This window comes from Megalops cyprinoides, chromosome 2 (assembly GCF_013368585.1).
Source record: "Megalops cyprinoides isolate fMegCyp1 chromosome 2, fMegCyp1.pri, whole genome shotgun sequence".
Lineage (NCBI taxonomy): Eukaryota > Metazoa > Chordata > Actinopteri > Elopiformes > Megalopidae > Megalops > Megalops cyprinoides.
Window position 1 is genome coordinate 45,353,586 of NC_050584.1, and position 22,840 is coordinate 45,376,425.

General features: G+C 44.4%; 1 protein-coding gene across 3 annotated transcripts in view; it reads left to right on the forward strand.

The window, feature by feature from the left end:
- The window catches only part of LOC118772396 (guanine nucleotide-binding protein G(I)/G(S)/G(O) subunit gamma-7), a 64,243-nt gene that overhangs the window by 18,227 nt on the left and 23,176 nt on the right, over window positions 1-22,840 (forward strand). Inside the window, exon 1 of one of the 3 annotated variants that reach the window (XM_036520678.1) lies at window positions 22,065-22,142. The exons of the other annotated variants lie outside the window; for them this stretch is intronic. The gene's annotated coding sequence lies outside the window, so the exon portion shown is untranslated. Of the gene's footprint in view, window positions 1-22,064; window positions 22,143-22,840 lie in introns of those variants that run through there. 3 annotated transcript variants of the gene reach the window in all.

Genomic DNA, 22,840 nt, shown 5'->3' on the forward strand with positions numbered 1-22,840 from the left:
AAATACATCATGAAAGTAAGGATATGACCCACTTCTTCTGTAACTCCATGCTTTGTTTGATGCTGTGTTTAGGTGTGTGTGTGTGTGTGTGTGTGTGTGTGTGTGTATTATTTGCCTGTATTGAAGGACAGGCTTAAGAATTGCCACTCTAGAATTTTCTGGCAGCGAGCAGTACTGTGTGTGCAACTTGGGCTCTAATCCCTTGCCCTACATCCCATCTGCAACAGTACATGTGGAAAGCATCACATGACTAATTAGAATCTGAGTGGTTCCCTTTGGTCAGCACTGTGGTGACCCTTGATCACGTGTGGAAAAAACAATACAGACACTCTACAGCTCATTTGGCTGACATTTCAGATGGCTTATTACCAGAGAGCTGTCGCTAAAAAAATACAGGAAGAGCAATGAAAAGGCAGTCTGATAACAGATTGTTCATTAATAGCCGAATATTGCCGTAGTTGGTCTGTAGCATTGACCATTAAAAACAGGGTGTATTTTTTCCATCCCCGCCTTGGCTCGTGCCAGACCTCAGTAAAGCAGTCTGTGCTGTCGGAGATAAGCACCGGCACCACACCCCACACTACAGCTGCCCCGCTTACTGAAAGCCCCTCAGTGGAAGGACTTATACAGCCACAATCCCCCTCAGGGTGCCCTCGCCATCTTCTCTTAATCTAAACCCAAAAACCACAGGAGACTGGAACTAGGAGTAAAAATGGGTGTAACGCAGAGAAATGCACCTCCTTCCCAGCACCTCCACTTTCACCCACCAGGACGCCTGCTGCCAAGGTCTTCCCCGAACCGAGACGCCTTCACTGCTGCCAGCCCAATCCTCAGAAGAATGTCTGCAAGGAAAAAGTGCAACATTACTAAGATAGGAACATGTGGCTCGTTCCTGGGATGAATTTTGTTTTATTGAATACCAGACTAGTCATGTTTCCAGATTAGTATTTTTTTTAGATGTCTTTGGAGAGAGTTTGAATCAGGACTTTAAAAGGGAAACTCTGAGAGTTGTTCTGTCACTTGGAGAGCCACAATTGCTACCCGTGTGTGTAAATGCTTTTGCTGTGACTTTCCTGTGGAAATCGCTGTCTGGGTTTTCTTGAGACCAAGTGCATTTCAAGACTGTTTTGTCACGTATGTGTATGTGGGTATTCTGTGAGTTCAGTGAACAATTTAACCCAGATTTTGAGGTGTGAAATTATTTACAAAAACTTATCTATTACACAAAATAACTATGTAAGTTACTGCATAACTGTTGATTGGTGAACTCTCTTGAGCCCTGTGTTGAATATCTGTATAGTGTGTTTACATGTAAGTGTTCAGAGGCCATTCTGGGATTTGGCATCCAATGTCTGACCTCTCCTCATTGTGTGCGTCTTTACAGATCTCTGCCTTATTTCTTGGCCCCGCTCCAGGGTCAACATGTGAAGGTCTGGATTGGTGCCAGTTAACCTCACAACACCTAACCAATTTGTGGTGGGCCTAGAAAACATAGGGGTGGTCTTGGAAAATCTCATTCCACATTTCAACCTTTTTTTCCCCCTCACATAGGAAACTTTCCTCTACCTCTCCCTCGCCTCCCACCCCCCCAAAGGAAACCCCTGCACCCCACCCCCCTAAAGGAAACAGCACCCCTCCTGTTGATCCGTGATACTTCCCTCCCTGTCTCCGTCACTCATGTGCTGATGTTGGTCTGAGGTGGAGAGGTTGTTTACTAGGCTTTCATACCCCATCACTGGGGAGCTCCACCTGGAAAATGGATGGCATGATGGAGCCCACGTGACCTCTGACTGTGTTAGCAGGGCTGCTTTCCACTGAGTGCTTAAACCAACCAACTTTCCTTTGTTTTCCAATGTTCGGGTCATGCTTTGTCAAAAACAGTCACCTCAAAAATGGATGGATTGGATGATAATGGAAAAATATCGGTCATATCGTGAAACAAATCCTGCACAAAACACATCCTTCTGTTCTGTGTTTAACTCACTGCATATATTGTGGCGAAGATACTGCTCTTGTCTGTCCCATATACCTCCATATACTGTGTGTGTCCAGAGTCTGTTAGCATTGTGATCATTGCTGTTGTATTATGTCCCTTTATGACAAGCATAAGTTGATTCTGTATGAATGCCTGTCCTTGTATTTTGCCCTGTTGGATATGGAGGAACCCTTGTTTGGCAACAGTATGTGAGCATGACCTGACAAACAAGGCAATGTCCTCGGTTCAGTGATACAAACACAGCTGCCATTAGAGTAGCCCCCCCACCCCCACCGCCCTCTGAGAGACATCTCCCATCTCCCCCATGTCCCTGCACAGATAGTGACAGACCGCATTACCCCTCTGTACCGTGCGCACTGAGTGTACTGTGCTGCAATGACTGGGAAGTGACATCAATGTCTGGAACTCCCCCTTCCCCCCACCCACATTTGAATACCCCCCCTCCCCCCAACCCCCCCGCCACACACCACCCTATCTGAACAGGCTACCGCCTGATTGGTTCCGTGCGATAACACTCTTGCTTGCGATTGGCCGGTACTGTGATCTGCTCATGCCTGGAGCTGATGGTGTGGTTGAGCAGTGCATCTCGAGCGGAGCGACTCTGCTGGGAATGGGAGTCAATCCCCAGCATCAGCATCCCCCTGTGCATCACCGTTTACCGCTCCACCTTTCCGGGAAGCTCTTTTTTTTCTTTTTTTTTTTTTCACGCTCCATTTCCAGGGCAGAGCTCGGGTGCAGCGAGAAGGTGCTGATGGCATCACCTGGAGATGCACTGCTTTGAAAGCACGCTTCCAGTCAGGACTGCTGCAGAGTGACTCACCAACCTGCAGGCTTCCTGACCAGGATGCTCAGACTGGGACCTGATAACGTGTCATTAGTAGCCTGGGCAACCATGTTATTACTTCCTCTCCAGCATATTGTTTGGGAGAGTAGAAGTGTGAAAGTGCTGCCTTTTTCTGTGTTAGATACCTATAATGCTAGGAATGTGCGTTATTTTCCGTCATTTTATTCTTTATAACCAGTAATACCACTGCAGTCAAGTACCACTTCTGCAGGTCCTGCAGTTGTACTTTCAGTTTCCCTTAGGTATGATTTCTTTTAGAAACAATTTAAAAATGGTCCATTTTCTTTTTGGCAGTGAAGAAAGGGAAGAAAGGCATGGAATGAAGCTAGCAAAATTAAGTTGCCTTGAAAAACATAAACACAGGACACGTGTGTGAAGCCACCACAAGGGGGCAGCACGAGACCAGGAGTTATCTCCTTGCCTGTTTTTCAGCCTATTGTTCCCACCTTCAGTGAGTTGGACAGACAGTCTAGACTGGCTGAGGCTCTGCCGGATTCCTGCCCTGTTACATCAAGCCTCCAACTGATTCTGAGTCACAGGCAGCTTGAGACGGTTTGGGGTCTTGTCTGAAAAACATGCTGCAGGAAACCATCCAGTCCAGGAGGGACTGCAGGCAACTGTCTAAATTCCAGGCATATTGGTACATTAGTTTTTCTTCTGCTTTGCTGGATTCTAGGACTGCACAGAAAGCCTTGGATTGAGAGTGTTCCATTATGAAATCTGTTTATCAGACTCAGACAATCAGGCTATGCAAATTCCAGGGCGGCCTGTTTGTGTCAGTTTTGTTTGATTCGCTTGCTTAGACTAGACTGAGGAGTAGACACGTGTAGCAGACAAGGCTTTGATGATGAGGAATAGGAATGTGCAGTGTTTTGTAGTAATTCGTCAAGCTGGTGATTATTCTGTAATCAAAGGGTTTCAAAGCTGCTGATGTAGATTAAACAATTTCACTAAATGCACACTGAAATTAACTGGGTCAGCTATGAGGAATGTGTAATAAGTCTTAAGTAGGAGAAATCAATGAAAACGTGTTCTGAAAATGCCCCCCAGTACTTCGTCCCCTGTTTCCAGGAAGAGTAGGCTGCTTGTACGGTCACAGACATTGGCAGCATATTTCTCAGTACGTGTATAGTGTCTCACACTGTTTTGTGTGGAGATGACTGGGTCGTGAGATTTGGAATGACAATTCACAGCGAGGTCAAATTGCTGGACCCGTTAGCTGTCCGTGTCTCCAACTAAGACTGAGAGCTGCTTAGTCACTGAAAAGCACACAAGGACTCAGCTCCGGCGCTTCCTGCAAGACTCTGCAGCGTGCTACCCAGGCTTGCTGCATTCTCTTATTTGCTGTTAATCACATCCTGCCATCTCTCAGCATGGCACAAGTAAATGTTAGTGTTACTCCTGCCATATTACTGTACAATGCCAGGGCGAGAAGCGCTATGCTTTTGCAACACACATGCACATGTACATAGAAAAGCACCTGCACACGCAGTGGCAAAAAAATAAATTACCTCTAAACTTCCCCTGCCCTACAGCTGTTTTTCTTTTTGTTTTGAGGCAGATTTTCAGAAGTAGGTCATGGCTTTATTTTGAAGACTCTTGCATATTGAAAATAACAGGAACTGGGAGTTTTTTGTTGTGAGGGTAGAAGCACAGCTGCGCTTGTTTTGAGAGAGCACAGGAACAGAGGTGTTTCCCCTGTGCTGTACGAAGCCCCCTGCCTCCTGTGTCACTCCCAAACTGACAGGAGTGTGAAAATTCAAGGGAAAAGCCCGCACCGTTCAGAAAAAATCCCCTGCCCCTCAGCTTTATATTGGCTGCTGACTGAACTTGATTTTACGGCACCTGCAACACGTATTGCCTGGTATCACATTGAGGTAACTCCTCCATCTGCAAGAGTGAGTAGCAAGTGCTGGTAATTAGGCTGAGGGCTCCACAGCACCTGGTCTGAGTGTCTTTCTGCAAACTGTTCTGTTGCCTACAACGTGGCCATCCCACTTACAGTATAAGCTCATCCCCAGTCTGCCTGACCAACCACTCGCAAAACACACGCGTGTACACCTGCACAAACGCACATGTTCGAACTCACAGATGCCGATGTGTCATGCACCTTGGATCCATTCATTTTTCAGGGTTTTTCTGTGGTATCTGTTGCTGGGTGGAGTGTGATGAAAGGGTACAGTAATATCTCTCTGTCTGTCCCTCCTCTCTCTCTCTCTCTCTCTCAGCACCCCTGCTACACCTACCTGCACCCCTCTCTCTCTGCCGTGCAGCACGGCCTCCCACACTCCCTCCTCCCCCTCCCACACGTGCTCATGTGTGCTCACTGTACAGTACATGCGCCTCCGACAGCAGGGCTGCACAGCCGTCCTCCTCCTCTCCACCACACGCGTTCCTCTCAAAGGGGAGAACCAGCGGGTGCATCACTGCTTACTCCGCTGACCTTTTTTCGCCTCGACTTGGGAGCGAGTCATCAGCGTTAGATAACGGCTGGTCAAAAGGGAGTGATGCAAATATGCCCCACACATCTCCCGCGGGCCCGGGGTCAGCGTGCAGTTATGTCTTGCGGCGATGGCCATTTGTGCGGCTCTACTCCAGTATTTCCACCGCTGTTGCACTTGTTGCTGTTGTCCTAAGAGATGTGCTTTAGGTGAAATTGTATGTAGCCTGATACATAAACAACATTGTGCATAAGAAGGTGTGCGGTGTGAGTCTCCATTATTTTTCTTTCCTATTCTCACTGTGGACATTAAGAGAGTGGTTTCTCCTCAGGGTGCACCGCGTGTCTCTGTTACTGATCACACTGTTTACAGCCACTTAGAATGGAAAGCGCTTTCGCATCAGTGCTGTCACCGTATTCCAGCTCTGTTCGCAGGGCTTTAAAATGCTGCTGGCTGAGGCAGTAATAGCTCTGAGTGGAGATGGTGAAGCGCACTGCCCTAAACACAGCTGCGGTTCCTGGAAGCTCTTCCCGGTTCAACAGAACTCAACGTCATCAGTTTACTGTAAAGAGCAGTGAATCCACATATCTTTTACATGCAGAAACGTTTATGTGCTGCAAGTTGAGGTCAGGCCAGGTTGATTTTATTATCCCTACATTTAGTGTGGAAATGCCTCTTTGAGAGTAATTTCGGTACATGTACAAAATTCAGTACGTGTCTGGGAATGTGTTGATTAAATTGTAGTAGTTCCAGTCTCTGTTATACCTTTGCCTAAATTCAGTTTCATAAACCAAAATAAACCAATCAGTGGTGATGAGCAAATATGTAGTATATCTATTATGCACTAGGATTTCTCAGCATTTTTTACCTTAGCCTGTGCTGGCTTGCAGGTATGTCAAAAATGTCTGCACATCAGTGGTATGGAATTCAATGGAATGCCAAGATGCTTTTGGTGGAAAAAGCTAGAATTTTTTTAGTGTTTGAGAGTGAAAGGCATGTGTATGTGTTTACGTGTCCTCTTCTATTTCTGTGTGTCTTGACTGGCTGTACCAAAAACTGGCACAGCTCAGTTGTTGGAAGATATCCCTTTGAAATGGTGTGAGTGGCACAGACCTTTGGAGGGCCATGCCTGTGGTTTTCAGAGTCTGTGGAGACAGAAGATGAGGAAGACCACCTGGCATCTGTGGAGCTCTTCCACATGTCCAGCATGCCAGTGGCTTTCAGTGGGAATTTTTCTCATTTTCTTGCAGTCCCTTGCTATTAATAGCTCTCTCTGTTCCAAAGCCACAGTGGATATTCCACACACTGGTAGGTTATGAGCTACTTTTAAAGCTATGTCAACCCTCTCGCTCACACACAGGGGTTTTTGTACACTAATTATGGCAAAGCAAATGCTGGCTAATGTTGCAGGTGTGGTGAGTTTTCACCACCCAAAAACGAATGGTCAGAAATATTTTCCCTCACATTTGGTCTTAAGAGAGTAACTGACTGGCTGGCTTATATGTAGCTAATGTGAGAGTGGTAGACCTCTCTCACCCTGATCCTAATTATCTGGCCACATAGTTATGTTGTGATATTACTTTGTTGAACCAATGGAGGGAAAATTCCTGCTGAAATGCAAGAATGCATGCAAACGCCATTAGATATATCATTCTGTCGCAGAAAGTTCTTTGAATTGAAAACATCAACAGGTCAGTCTGCAACTGTTTGCATTCTTTGCCTTCCATCACAGCGAATCTGAAGGTTTGGATGAGGGTGGCATCAGATTGCCCCTCTCAAGGGTAACCACCAAAAATTCAATACGTCATATGCTGTTTCTTATCTTATCGTTCCGTCAGTGTGCATATTGAAAAACAAGGAACAGGTTTCACGGTGAAGAAATCTCCATTTCTGTCCACAAGAATACTTTATACTTTAACTTTATCATTTGACATTCCCCCTCTCTAATATATGAGTGATGAATGAACACTTCATTTCTGAGTACCTGCAACAAAGCTTTTTTCCTGATCTCTCTGTGAGCCTTCAAAGCATGGCTGCACAGGTGGCTGTCCTGAACCATTTACATTTTTATTGAAAGTGTTATTTTTTAAAATAATTTTATCTGAATATGAGTGATCCTTTTAACTTTGTTTCAGTTCGCTTCCAGCTCTTGGAATGCTCTATTAAGCCTGTTGCCGTAGGTCTGCCTGTTAGCACGAGTATATCACACCATTCCTCAGGATAAGATACAACCAGCTTATTGTGCAAAATGTACACTACATCTGTAACTTAGCGAAGCATCTGGTATGTGGAACTGCATTCATTCCATCAAGAATGTTTTTTTTTTTTTTAAGGAACCAGTAACAACAGTGTGATTTTTTTTTAGAGAGAAAGAGAGGCGAAGCAGTGCATTCTTGGCTTTGCATAAGCATTACACCAATGAATTTTATATAGGCTTGTGTGAGTAGTGAGAGTAAGTTGATTTGCTTTTCTTTGTGGTGGGGGTACCTACTATCATGATGGGAAGATATTCAGATTTTCACTACTGTAGCTCTTCCACACTTGTTTTTGTGTTTCCCAACAAATGCTGAGAGTATGGTTCACCTGAGCTCCACATGGATTTGTTCAGGACTGCCAGCCCTCATAAGTAGGGTTCAGGGCTCTGTGCAGGTCTGCTTTATGGGAGAAGCCCCACCTCTGTCCTCACAAAGCACCTGCCCTGCCCCTATTCTCCACAACCTCCCATCCACTGGGATCGGCTGCGATTTACTGCCCCACAAGGGCGCAGCAATTATACTGCAAATGTTTACGGCCCCTAATGAGAGCCTGTGAACAGGCTCCAGCTTTTAAAGCAAGTATTGGCCTGGGCTAATTGCCAGAGCCCCACTGCTGCAGTCGTTTCAGCCCTGTTCACACCTTCCCAAATGACGGTGGGAGGAAGGCTAGGGCAGCAGCATTCACTGCAGAGCTGTTCCAGTAGACTCAGAAGGGAGCCTGTGAAAGAACACGCGCTTCTGCATCAGGGAAAATCAGAACATTGCCGCTGCATGGCTGCTACGTAGCTTCAGGCTCTGAAGTGTTAACCTCTAACTATCATTTAAAGACTGATATCCTTGTACCGTTACGTTGTATCCATAGTTCTGATTCCCGATTAGCTTACTATCTGCACGAGTAATGCTTTTAATTTTTCATGAAATCGCTTGGGATGTTTTGCATGGTAGGAAGTGTCCGTACAAATCAGATGATTGTTGGAATTTTGTTCTGCATTATGTACATTCCTGTTTACAGCTGTATAAATGGCATACCAAGGCAGAGACTAGAGTTGATAATAGTATTGAAATACATTTAATCAGGTGCATTCTGAAACAATGGGGCAGGATGTTGGCAGGATGGATATGCTTGAAGGTTCGTGATTCACTTTAAAAGCTGCATTGTTTAATTTACCAGCATCCCAACTTGTTTTTGGCAGTTGGGAGTGGAGCCTTAATGAAGAAAGAATGCAGTCAGCTTGCTCCTAAAGAATGCTGTCAGCATGACACTGAAATAACTGTCAAATATTTCTGCAAAATATGAATGGTAGGCAGACATGCTCTGACTTGGGTTAACACTTGCCCTGTTGTGATAAATATGAAGTCAGCAATTATTCCTAAATAATGATCTTAGGCCACACACACAAGGGACTGAGACAGGGTGACATTAGGAGGTACTTTAAAAACAACAGTACACTTTTGTTGAATGAAAGTTTGTTGGAATTAAGAACCCAGTTTTAATTAACAAGTGTCTTTTGCTTCAGCTTTTTAAAAATGGGTAAAAATTGTTACATTGACTTTACATTTTTCTTCAATGGATAGATGGAATTGCAGTTTAATGACCTTACCGTAACGTTATTACCCTTACTGACATGCAAAACAGACATGCGTAACAATGCAATTATTTTGATCTTCACAGTAGTGAAAACATGCATGACTTTCTCAAACGTGCCAATTATGAAATTAACATGCCATACCATTTAGTGTTCATTATCAGTGGGGGTTAATGTGTGAATGATAGTCAGTTTGAGCACATAATTGAAAATTTTACGGGTGTAGTTGCTTGTTTTAGCTGATGTGTTGTATATGTTATGTGTGGAAGATAAATAAATCAAGGAAAGTAGAAAACAGAGGTAAACGAGGTGAAAACACAAGGATAGACAGGCAGAGGAGACAAACAAGTAGTGACAGGAGAAAGAAGTGCGAGGCAGAAAGTGTGCAGAGATGGAATTGTGTTAGAGTTGTTAGAAGTTGTTAGGAGAGGAGGTGCTCTCGGAAGAGCTGGGTCTTCAGGAGGTTCTTGAAGATAGAGAGGGACGCCCCTGCTCTGATAACGTAAGGTAGCTCGTTCCACCAGTGGGGAACTATATATGAGAATAATCTGGACTGAGACTGCATTGTGTGCAGGGATGGCACTGGGACTGAATTGCTCTTTCTTTAGCTGTTACTTCCCTTCTTCTTTATTGCTGTTCATTCAATATAATTTTCAAGAACTTATGAAAAGGAAAAGGTGAGAAAACCCTGTACATTGTCTGAGGTAGCACAAAGGCGAGGCAGACACCTGGTGGTGGAGCAGCATTGTGAGAAAGCTGATGTCTCTTCAGTTTTTGGGTAGGTCATGCTGAGGGAGGGGCCAGGGGAGCAGGAATACTTGGGTGAATACAAAGCAATCTTGACAGACATGTATGATTCTGAGTCCAGTGTTGGCTACAGGACAGGTTCACTACTTTTCCTTTCTTGCTTTGCCTGATTTCCCCTGGGAGGTTTGGCCTTTTTTGAAAAATATGCCAGTGTTCTGCAGTTAGTTTTGCAGTAACACCCTTTTCCAGTGTACAGCCGGAACCATGCTACCTTCTGCCGTTACCTTTTGCAGAGATGGCATTATGTTATGTTAGGCGTTATGTTACTTTTGTATGCGTGTAATACTAAAGAGGTCAACACAGAAGAAAAAAGGGAGCATGCCACCATGTCTAATCATGACTGTCCCCAGAAGACCCATTTTGGGGGGACAGCCTCTGCCCTTGGCTGCAGTGTAACATGCTCCAGCTGTGGCTGTGGGTAATCCAGTGGAAAAGCAGTCCCATCTGTACCAGGTTAGCCAGCATTGACTCTATCTTATACAAGCCTGGTTGCAGATCTACAGTGGAAAAGGAATATTACACCTGGGCATGTGTCTGAGGTTTAGCTAGGTCATCAGTCTCATCAGGATGACACACGTTAATCTGCACTGAAGTGACCACTGACAGCGATTGAACCCCATCCGCTGTGAACTGGCTGTCCTTTCTGAACAGAGGTCACGAAGAGGTGATCATAGTAACTGGTCCAAATCTAGCACCGTCGCTGGCATGGTCTCACACATAAGTGCTGCAAGCCTCACTTTTATAGAACGGACTATTATTTGTTTTATTTATAGTGCAAATATCGGATGGCAGTTGGTTCTCTGTGTGCCGCCCTCTGACCCACTTTGTTTTCACACATGCGGTCACACACCGTCACGCTTGCCGGCTCCCTCCATGGTACCCTCCTCCCATGCGCTTGAATGGAGTCCTGCTCTATCTGGGAAACATCCAGGGAACAAACTGTACGCTGTGCGTGTGATTTAGTGTAGTGTCCACTATAAGTCCTGGCACATGGGCTGCCTTTCCTCGGCACGCTGCATTCCTGCCAGGGACATGGCACGGCATGCAGTTTCCCCTGGAAGGCCTGTCAGGCACACCGGCTGGGCAGCAGCTCACAGGGGGAACCCGGGGCTGGGTGCCCCCCTCCACATGCAATCAAACAGTAACACGCTTCTGCTGTGCTCAGCGTTAATAGGTCGGTGGTTGTATTATGAGAGTGACGGGGGGCCTCAGAACATGTTTGCCTCTTCCTTTAATTTCCTATCACGTTTGCATTTGCATCTTTGCCTCTAAATGTACTTAAGAAAGACAGCTATCAAAGAAAAACAAAAACATGTTCCATGCCGTTTCACTCCAGTACTGCAGGCTCACTTGGTTTGCTGCCTTCTTTAATGACCTGTCAGGTGTTATCTGGCTGATGAGGAGAGCAGGGAGACCCTCCCAGACCGCCATAAACGTCAGCGCTGTAACGGCTTCCATCAGTTAGATCAACAAGAACCTGTGTCTGTTCTCAGGCTGTCAAGTCGTTCTGCCCTGCGACAGAGCGCTGAGTTCCCACACCCCGGCCCCCTGACCAGCGCTGACCCCCCGTCTCTCTCATCATTTACTGTCCTCCCCCCTCTTTTTTATGCCTTGCTCTTCAGTTCTGTCTCACCAACTCTCCTCAACCCCCTCCCCCCCCCCACCCCATTTCTTACTCCTCCTCCTCACCTTCGCCTTCAGTTTGATTTAACATCCTGAACTCGTTTTCCATCATATACATGTGGTGTTTTTCTGTTCATGTAGGTGTGTGTATACACACATACACACAGAATACACGTGCTCTGCAGGGTAGCTTTTATGCATTTCATTGCTCCCTGCAGCCTGTCCTTTGTGATTCCTGCCTGTGTCTGTCCCATTGTCTCTCCCATGACCTCCTGCACAAGGTGTGAACCCTGAGGGGCCTACGACCCCTTACAGGGTCCCGGAGCTGGCTGTTTTGACACCTAACCCTGAGTGTGGGCACTTTTCCCAGGGCAGCCCCCCCAAAGATCCTGATGTGAATTCTGGCTGTCAGCAAGCGTGGAATAGTTTCTCTTGCTGTAGGAGTAACATTTGAATTGCAACCTTTATCTGTCTGCTGGGCTTCAGGCAGCCTTGGGTTTGTGGGTATAGTTCATTTTTTACTCCTTTTTGTTGGTATAAGCCATGATGGCCATAGACACATGACACACCAGTTTATCTGGTTTTTACCCATTCATTCAACATTTTCACTCTCAGCCACACTGAGAGCATTTAGCGGTGCCATTGCAATGCTTGTACCATAGCTTGGGTTTCCGGTAAGCTCTTCTTTCCACATCACAGACTGTAAATCTTTTACTGTTTTTCTGTGTTTTTTGTTTCACCCACTTGTGATTTGGTTTTGTTTCAAATACATTCACAAACAAATAAAAGAGATCAGACTGTTCCAAAGCACTGACCTCTGTTCTGACATTCTGACCAACAGAGTGTTCCCTGTCCTTATTTACCTGCTCACTCTCCTGCCCCTGAACACAAACACACACTGCCACCTACCAGAAATGAGCACAGGAGGGGGGGCAGGTGCCTCTACTCTCTAATAGGTGAGAGAAGTGATTTTGTGATGGGTGCAGTGAGGAATACAATAAAGAGGTGTCACTTCCCAGCAGTGAGCCCTAGCTGAAAGTGCCAAGGGTCACCATGCACATGCTGTACAGTGGTTAAGTAAAGAGAGAGAGAGAGAGAGAGAGAGAGGAGAGACTGACGCTGGAATATTCTCATTTCTTGTTTGTGAAAAACCCAGTCCCTAATCTAGTGCTTACAGCTGAGAATTCCCCCTCCCAGCTGCCCCTTGGACTCTGTCACCCGAATGAAATCCTGAAGTGGGGGGAAAAGTAGAGTACTGCTCAGGACTTGGCCGTCTGGCCCAGATCTTTTCACTTGGTGGTGAAAGTGGATCTGACTGTTTCTAAACCGCTACTGCTGCCACCCACATGCACAGGGTGGACTGGAGGGGAGATATTGTCTGTGTCGCTTGTTGTTGGAAACTTGCAGAACCAACGTCACATCAGTGCAGACATGGTGGTCAACTGTCTCCACCGCCAGACTGACGTGTAAATATAGTACAGCATTTAAACAACTGCATGCCTGCCCTTTCAGCTTTTTTGTCCAGCACCACAGTTCAGTGTCCATACATCTCTACTCCACAATAAACAGACTAGCTCCAAAATGGTCCCAAGCACTTCTCAAGCATTAGTTATACTAAGCAGCAACTCATTTTCATGTAGCATTTCCTGCCCTTTATGAAAATACAGTACCTGCCTTTCTTTACTGGGTTTTGGTCAGTTATTATGGGGTGGGTTATAGATTTGATTTGCGTTGTTTTTTTTTTTTTTGGGGTCCTTCTCAAACGTGTCTCACACTTATTCTGCAGGAGTTTATCTTATTCATGTGAACATTGCTGAACTCTTTGAGGAGGTGCAAATGCTATGATGCATCTTAAAATATCAGGGGAGAGGATTTATTGTTATCTTTAGTTTACTTCATTTGTGGCAGCCATGTAATCTCGGTAAAGAAATTTTTACGTGAACATTGTGTTAAGCACAAAATGCACTTTTTCTGTGCACAAGATGTTCTTTTAAAAAACCCAGGACAAACATAAATAAACACAGAGGGAATAGTAAAGTAGTGAGAGACTTGCTGACTTTTTCCGTTCTCTACTTTACAGGTTCTGTTTTGAGTGATTGAAACTCCAGCATATTTAATTTATGCAAAAGGTTACATGAATAATTTGACGTAATTTGAGTTTCTACTTTGGAAGTTTTTCCAGTAGGTTTTTGCACAACTTCAGCGATAGATAAGACGTTGCTAACTCCAAGGGAGCAAAGCAGTTATGCTGACTCTGAGGAAATGAGGTGAACGTAGCGATGAAGTAAGGTGGTGGGAATTTTAGGTAAAGTTATTTGGCACAGGCTTGGCTTCTCATTTGCTTAGTCACTTCAGATGGAAACACAGTGACGTCTCACAGTTCCTATACTGGTTAGTCACTGATAGCCCTGGGCCAAGGGGAAAAACTTATTTACAAAATTTTTTTTATTAATCATACTCTTATATCTCACAATTCAGAGAAAGGGTCAGTTAATTAGTAATCATGTTAAAGGTCATTGTATATTTAAGTTCATTTATGTTGATATATGCATTCTGAAGTATTTAATGCCACCAGTGTTTGGAGCTAGAGTGAAGTCTTTCTGAATAAATAATAAGTCACAGTTGTTAAACCCTTTCCATACCCAATTCAAATAGCAGTCTGGTGTATTGGTCATGAGTGAGATCTTTCACACTATCCTGGGCGGCTGTGAGATCTGTCTCTTGTGGGTTTCCTCGCCTCTTTGGCTGACACGTGTGAATTCGAAGAGGTTATACTTTGCTGGCATAGCGGCGGCACTTCGGCCTCATTTGCCAGTTAATTGCCTTGCCCATAAAGTAATCTTGCACTGTGGATTGGATTTAATTGTGAACTTCTCCCAAGTTATTTTTGATTGACTGTTTTGATCAAAGCAATGTTTAGATTTTTTATTTTCTTAAGAGTATGGAAAGTGCTTGTTTATAAGTGCATGTAAAAAAAAAACAGCTTTTTGGCTGAGTAGTTTCCCAGGCCAAGGAGTGTAGTAAAAGTCTTCTTCCCTGGTGTGACTAGGGTGGGAACTCTGGGGGTTTGAGGTGGGGGGTGAAGTATTTCACACCTGTGCAGCTGATGACCCTGGGGTGTACCAGAAAGGAGCTGCAACGTTGGGAGGGGGGGTTGTATTATTCCTGAAAGGTCACTGCATGTGAACAGTCTGGTTGCAGGAGAGGGTTGTTGAACTCATTTAGGGGAAAAAAATAAGGTGTATACAAGTGTGAGAAAATTCCCGTACCCCAGGAATTATTTTCTTGTTCCATCTTCTGAAGACCTATGCTCTGCTAGAAAAGGGGGTCCGGTTTTCACCTGAATGTTTACTCTACTTGGAGAAATAGTATTTAGCCTATGAGCTGCAATGCAGAAAAGTTTATTTTGCTTTGGATTGACTGTCCTTGTTGTACCTCGCAGGGGTATTGTTACTAAGGTCTATGGCATTGATGGCAATGAACATCTGGTTAGCTAGCTTTGTCCACTGCACCTCCATGATTTCTTCTGGAGTTTGTCCTTGTAGACTTTTATAAGTTCATGAAATGAAACTTAGTTTAGTGAATGTCACAGTGTTTCATCGCAGTTTGCTAATTGAAAACATCCTATGCCCCTATGCCAACCTCACCATTTATTTTGCATGGCTTTTTCTAAGGGACAGTCTGTCCTTATCTTTTGCCCAACAGCAAATACTGGGTTGAACATAGCTTTAAGCATTGTCCCTATTATATTTCAGGTGAACGTTAGACCAGTCAGCTGATGGTTATCAGAACAAAGTAGTGCAAGTCAAACAATGTCACATATTTGCCTTTTTATTTGACATTCCAAGCCTAATGTGTGTTAGTTTCTGTCTGATGCCGTCACTCTTGCATTCCACTGGCCTTCAATCCTGTTTTCTTGTATGCAGCTGTAGTAACTGGCCTGCCCTGGAGTGGTCAGCTTTCTTGAGAGCTTGCATGGTCAGTGTACACGAAATCTATTTGCAACAGACCTGATCCCCTTTAGTAATAACAAAATGTACCTGTGGAAGGCATAGTTACAGTGAAAATGACAAATGGGTGATGGATTACCCCATCAAGATTCTGGCATCATTTTCAAGCAAATTTTTAGTAAAAATGAAAATGTTCAAAACTATTTTTTGGGTGTTTATTATTTGTTTTTGTACATAATATTGTTATCTACATCACTGTCTTGATCTGATAAGAATATAATACTGTGCCTACCGTCAGCCGAGGTACTGTGTGCACCTGAATATAGTGTTTCACTTACAAGGATAAAGGTTACAGTGTAAGCAAAAAAAAACAACAACATATTTTAAGATGGCAACAAGGTTAATCATTTCACAGTTGCTAAAATAACAAACATATGAATTCTAGGAGGAGGTTTTAAAGTGATATTGATATTATGTTTCACTTTCAGTCAGAGACAAAGATATAAAACTTTGAAATGTTAAACTGATATCTCCTGCATTGTAATAATTTCTCCCATACGTAAGCATCAAGGTAAATATACTTTACAGTCAAAAAGGATTGAGGTTGAATGCCATGTTTAATTTGATATCATTATAATGACCCCATGCTATGAGCAGAACTGTATGTTCTTGACTACAGAGCGTAGGTCGTAAAGCATATTTTGCAATCTCCCAGCGCCTTGGATTATGTACAATTTGACTGGCTGCCGTTTTGTTGATTTGAAATTATGTCATAAAATTTCAGCAGTTCCAGCATAATTGGTGCCTGGGGAAAGAGTCTTGTTGAAAGTGAACCCTCGCTGAACTGCCATGTTCCTAGGCCCTGCAGCAGAGCAGAGTGGAGCAGTGCAGTGTGGGCGCATGAGAGGGAGAGTGGAGGGGGGGGTGTCAGGGGGGAGGCAGTGTGAACAGTAATGAGGTGTAAATGAGAGCACACTCAGCACAGGGGCAGGCTGTGACTCATGCGGCCTTTTCAGAGCAGCGCAGTGACACATGCCGCAGAAAGGGGGGGGGGGGGACAAAAGAGGGGGTGTATCATGCACAGAACCGGAACAAACTGGCGACACCCTCTGCGCTGAACTGGGCTCCGCTGCCCCGACCTACTGCTCCGTCACCCACACAACCCCCCTGCAGCCCTGGTGCTGTGGCAGGTGCCCCCTGCACCTGTCCCTCTCGTGATCCTCACACTGTTAGAGAGAGCTGTGGTTAAGTACTGCTCTGCTAGCCTCACTGCCCTATTCCCAGTGTACCGCACTGTTGTACCATCAGAGTTATGCCTCAGTATCCCTCTTCCATCTCTTTCCCATTCAGCTGGCAGTGTGCCCTGCAGACTCTCATCCACAAATTCACATCACCATCATAGCTGGCCTCTTTAATGTCAGTTTCCTACCAGTCAGCGTCTGCACTGGTCCACATTGTGACATAACTTCATCTCACTCGCGCATGGGAGGAATCACTGAAAGCTACCTATAAATCTTGTGTATTTTCCAGACAACGGCTGGAAAATATAATCAGTCATTTCAGATTTTCTGAGTGCTTAAAAATATTGTGAAATCCTCACTACTTTGTACATTGGTTTCCATGTTCATACAGCTTTGCAATTTAGTCACCATTGCCAGGGTTGCCCTCACTGTCCTGACTTAAAAGAGTATTCACATCTGTTTTCCTGTTGGGTCAAAATGATTGATCCACTGATTTCATTGCAGTATCTTCAAAGCTGTTTTTGATCACCAAAGGTAGTGCATAGATCGGCAGTTGAGAGATTGCTGGGGTGGGTGATTTGCATTTCTCAGAAGCACATTGCAGGCTGGACTTTACTGTGATGCAATCATTGACAGTAAAACTGTTGACAGATGAACCTAGATCAAAAGGCCACAGCAATAATGGGCTGATTGTGCTCACCCTCTTCCAGCTCTTCATTGTTTGGGGCTCCCCTTGCCAATGCTCCAGTAAGTTTTCAGAGCCCCATCCTCATCAGCACAGAACCAGTGGACTGATCAAATCCTTCAGGGTCCCAGGAGAATTTTGATTGATCATTTCCATGGGTGGAGCATTAGAGTAGTTCATGTTCAACTGAGAGGAATCAACAGGTGTCATCAACAAACTGAATTTTCTGTTCTGTTTCTGTTGGAAATAGAAACTAAATGGTTGTGGTAACGTGGAAGTGCAGGTCAAAATTGTGCTTAATTTCTACTACTGTTGTATTTCTACTGCTGTTGTATTTTAGGCTATTTCAGTGCAAAGTGCCATGACTTGGGGATTTTTCGGCTGAATCGGGGCCTCAGAGAATCATACTTACTCTCACTCTCTGACTCAATTCACCACCACTGTCAAAACTAGAGTATTACTGCTCATAAACTCAGTCCTTAGTCAGAATGTACACCTTCAATTCTCCTTTCTTTTCAAACAAGTGAATTACACTAATTGGAAGTTTATGATGTTTGCAGAGAATCTGCCTATTAAAAACGAAAAATATTCAATCAGAAAGCAATTGTGTCACAAAATGAATTTATTGTTCAGAATGTCTCAGTGCACAGTGCAAAAAAAAATGCCAGGTGTTTGTATTGTTTCAGTCTCACTTTTGGAATCACCTCACTTTCTTTAGTTATTTTTATTGCATTCTTCAACCTCTTATTGCTCATACATAGACAGAGAGTAAACCCCCTGTCTAGTCACTTCATCCCCCTATCCACTCTTGTCTTAATCTTGTTAGAGTTTGTACAGGTCATTCAGGTTTACAGAAGCACCGTGCACATTTATAGCCTTTGCTCAGTGCAAACAGTAACTGAGAGGGCAGAAGCACCGCAGAGACCCGATAAAGGGAACTGATTCTGGGACACAGATACCACAGGAGTGACACGTCACCTCGGGGGTGCCCTTCTCGCCATCCCTCAGGGTGTAGAGGTGTGCCGGTTGCATTGTTTGTGCACGTGTGCACTCTAAGTGCCGTACACGGCTGATGTCTGTATCGTCTTTCTTTATCACCCATTGCTAACATGGGCAGGGAGGGCAGGTTTATGTTATATGCAGGCTTATTTCTGACAGGTTGAGGGACTCATTGTCTGCCCAGAGTGACTGAAACCTGCACTCTTTTTCGATATCAGTTTCTCCCTGCCAGTTTGCAGCGGCAGATCCTTGACCTGGTGCATGTCATCCCTCCTTTCGCTTTCACTCCTGCAGTCCTCCTCTCCTTTCTGCTCCCACTGCCCCTGGCTAAAGTTTGTTGAACCCTGTGCAGACTTTCCATAGCCGAGTACTGTACACACACTCTTTGTATCAAAACAAAAGGCACAGGGACATGCGTAATCTTTCGGTGTCAAGCTCAAATCAACATGTGATGTGTGTGTTTACAGAGGTGCTCTTTGCTTTTATTGAAGATAATATTGTTGGTGATTCATTACTGTAATTTTCTTAATGGGCTTTTACTTGCTGCACAATGGTGTCTGTACCAAGCAGAGTGAATAATTACGGTAGAGGTGTACTGTACAGTAGAGGTGTCAGTGACTAAGCTAACTGCTTGTACTTCACCATGTGTATACTATACATGAGGTCATTTACAGATCTTCAAAATGGGTGAAAAAATGAAAAAGCTAACTGCAAATTTTCCTTGTAGCAGTTACCATGAAAACATGTAACCTGTTGATTTTAATCAGTACATTTGTACAGTACAGTACAGTACAGCCAGCCCCTTGTATTCCTGCAGGTTTTAAATTATTTTAAATAATGTATTTCATATGTTGCAGTAATCACTGTGTGCAATGTTTTAAAAAGATTATTTGCTGAATATTAAAGGTCTAATCACAGACCTTGTGGCAAGTCCATCACACGCCTGTATGTATGCAAGAGCACACATATAGATGTCATATCTCACAAGACATTTTACAGTTTAGTTTTTATATGGCATTTAACATGTTTGGGTATGCAGAGACACCTTTGTCTATAGGTACATTAACCACGGTGAAAGTGAATTTGTTTCCATGATTTCACAGACAACCGAAGTTATGAATAGTTCATATAATTTCACAAGTGCCTGTCACTCCTGTTAGTTTGTAAACATGGGAAAGATCACAGCAAAACCCAGTCCAATGGCAGTGGGATAAATATATCGCAAAGCAATTCACTGCAGCCAAAGAGAAGTTTTTTTCTCTTACCCAAAACATTTTAAAGGTTTCAGGTCTTTGTGTTTTTTCATGGATAACTATTTACAGTATTTTATATGGATTCTTTTAAAAGGATTATTTTGTTTATAGCTCAATTTGATCTGTTCATTAGACCACCATATCAAACAAGACCAGCGCAATAAAGCTGAATGAAGACAACTGAAATTGTAGTGCATTAGCTTAATTGAGCTTAGAGCTGAAAACACTTTGTTTACAAAGTTGTAATGCAAGATAATGACGATTGGTTGTTTGAACATTAACTTTGAAATGAACCTTTTCTCTTGGGATTGCCGTCGTGGGGATACCCGGCCCTTGTTTCTCTCACAGTGGTGAAAGCAGTGCCGCACCAGTTGTGGTCTGCTGGGTACTAAGGCACATGTGTGACGATGCTCGCATGTGTGGCACGTGGGCGGGTGGGGTCAGGTACAGATTCTGCTGCAGGCCGCGGACAGCCACGATGATTGCGATCTATCCCCACACTGATGACATCAGAGAGGGCCCGTGTGCCGGGCTGTTGACATCATCACTGCCACACTCAGAGTGGAGGTGGGCAGCTTTGTGTCAGACTCAGGGGAAGGGAGGAAGCCCCCCCCCTTATCTGTATTCCTCCATCCTCTCTTCAACTCTTCACTTGCAGTGGTTTGAACTCCCTGCAGCGATAGTTGTGGTCAGTGCATAACCGCGTCAGCACTTGGATCCCCTGGGCAGTGAGAGATCTTATTTTTACTTTGCAGTGTATCACAAGAATTTGGTTTGTGATGATGCAGGCGCAGTCTGCAGGGTGAAAGGAATGTGGGTGAGAGTGATTTTGAGTCAGACCAAGTGGACTACTTTGAAGTTGGCCTTTACCACAGTAGTGTTCTGTGCTTAGCGTTTTCAGTATCTCTTTTCCATGTAAGAAGCTGGCAAGTATAATCACTCCCAAAGATAGTCCTGGTCCATGTGTGTCCCAGCTAAAGCAAGTCAAATGAATTTAACATTAGCATTGTTTTAAGGATATTAATACATTTTAATCTCCAGCCCTTTAGCATCATCACAATCAACATTGTGTAACTCTGAATTTAAATGCACTTGTGGATTCAAGGGTGCAGTGCATCTAGAGATAGCGAAGAGAAAGGACTAGAATTGTTTCCTTGGCAACAGTCTTCTCTTCTCCTGCTCTCTGTTCTAATAGGTTGAGCTTTGCAAGACACTAGGACCGTGTTGGGGGTTTCGCAATGAGCTGACATCACATCTTGGAGTGAAGAATTCCTTCCACATACAAAACACTTTTGCAGTGTTCCCCTCCTTCAACAGCCTTGTCCTTCTCCTTCCTTTTGCCCTGGCTTGTTTCTAGTATATGGGGCGAAGCACAAAATGGGTGTCTTCAATGCTCTTTTAACCCAGTAAGAGGGAGTTACTGCAGTAAAAGAAAAAGTAAATGGACTCAGTCATCTATCAGGTGTATATGCTATGAAGATGAACCTTGGTCTGAGTGAGGTCATTTTTGTGATGGGGCTGTTGCCACTCTGATGTGATTTTCATTGCTGTCAAAGCCAGCTTACACGTGCATTGTCAAGTAATTCAGGCCACGGTGGTCCATTCAGTTCATCGTGAGTGGAAACGTGTTTGTCTTGTGTTATCGCTGAATACCATTAGTTCATTCAGCTGAAAATTTAGTCTGCGCTTAAATAAATTTAAAGTAATTTATCTTTTTATATACACTGGCAGTCACTTACTATGAGTAGAATTTACTTGCCTATACTTAGTAATGCCTTTGACCTAAATTACACAATTGACTGAAGCCTTTTTTTGCAGTTGGTGCAGTGGCATTGTGTGTGCATAGATTAGAACTATAAGCACAGTTTTAAAAGGACAGCGTAACGTTGCTTTTGTAATCACACAGCTTCAGCCCCATTGAGAACCTGTGGGACCAAACTGGTGCTGCAAATGAACAGAACAATGGGCGAAACCTTGTTAGACAGCATGCAAAGCGGGGATGAAGTCGTCATTAAGTAAAAGGTTAATTTACAAGATTAGACAAAATGATCACTTGGAGACTTCGTAATCATAATCACATTTTCTATTACAAAATGTGTCTCACTTTTATAGGCTTTTATAGGCTTGGCAAGTTTGCATTTAGTTTGGAAACAAAAAAATAATTCTGGCTTTAATAACATTTGTGAAGCATGTATTTCCTGGAAGCAGGTTTGTTTCTTGCCCCTCACGCTCTTGTGAACACAGGTCAAACGTTCCGGCTCAGTCTGTCAAGGCACTAGGTTGAGGCTCAGGGGGAGTCAGGGCCATAATGTCTGCTGCACAGGAAGTGAGCTGCGCCTGTGTTTACCTGTAAACTGCTGGCACGGTGGAAGGTGAAACGGGTTGAAGTGGAGAGGGTAAGAGAAGGAGCTGTACAACGAGAGGCAGCAGGATGAACTGGGACAGAAGGACTTTGGACTAAAGTAAGTGCCTCGGTTTCAACCATCCGTCTGAGGTGCAGCTCAGAAGCTTCTGTTGCTGTGAGGCCCTGGGAGCTGGTTTCTGCCTCTTGCATCTTAGGAAAAGGGATTTATCTCTGGACTTGCTGTGTAATATGCTGATTTCAGTGTAAGCTTCACTATCTGAAGCTGAACATATGAAATGAACAGGAAAATAGAAAAGACAGATACCAGTGTCAATGCCAACAACACGTTTAGCAGCTGAAGTTTTGCTTTGCAAATACTGCTTTGATTGCTTAAATTAATTGAATAAAACATGAGCATCTGTTGACTCAAACCCGACTGAACACTGAAAGACAAGTCGCTTTTGATGAAGATACGCGATGGCGGTGTTCGTTCTCTCCCTCCTGCATCGATCTGCACGCCTCGGCATGGTGGGCAGCGCGCCGCAGCGCGGCAGAGGGGCAGGACGGCGAGGCGCATCTCTGAATTCAGCGTCAGGGAAACACCGCGCGGTGCGCGCGAGCCGTCAGTCCCCGCATGGCTTTCACAGGCGGACCCACCGTGTGCGTAAAGGGGGGACGCGCAGCACGCTACGGAACAAAGGCTGAGGGTGGGGTGTTGAGGGGGCGTTGCACTCACAGTGACGCCACACGCTGGAGAGGGGGATTGCCTGCTGTGTGGGTGGCAGAGAGAGAGAGAGAGAGAGAGAAGCTCTGGGT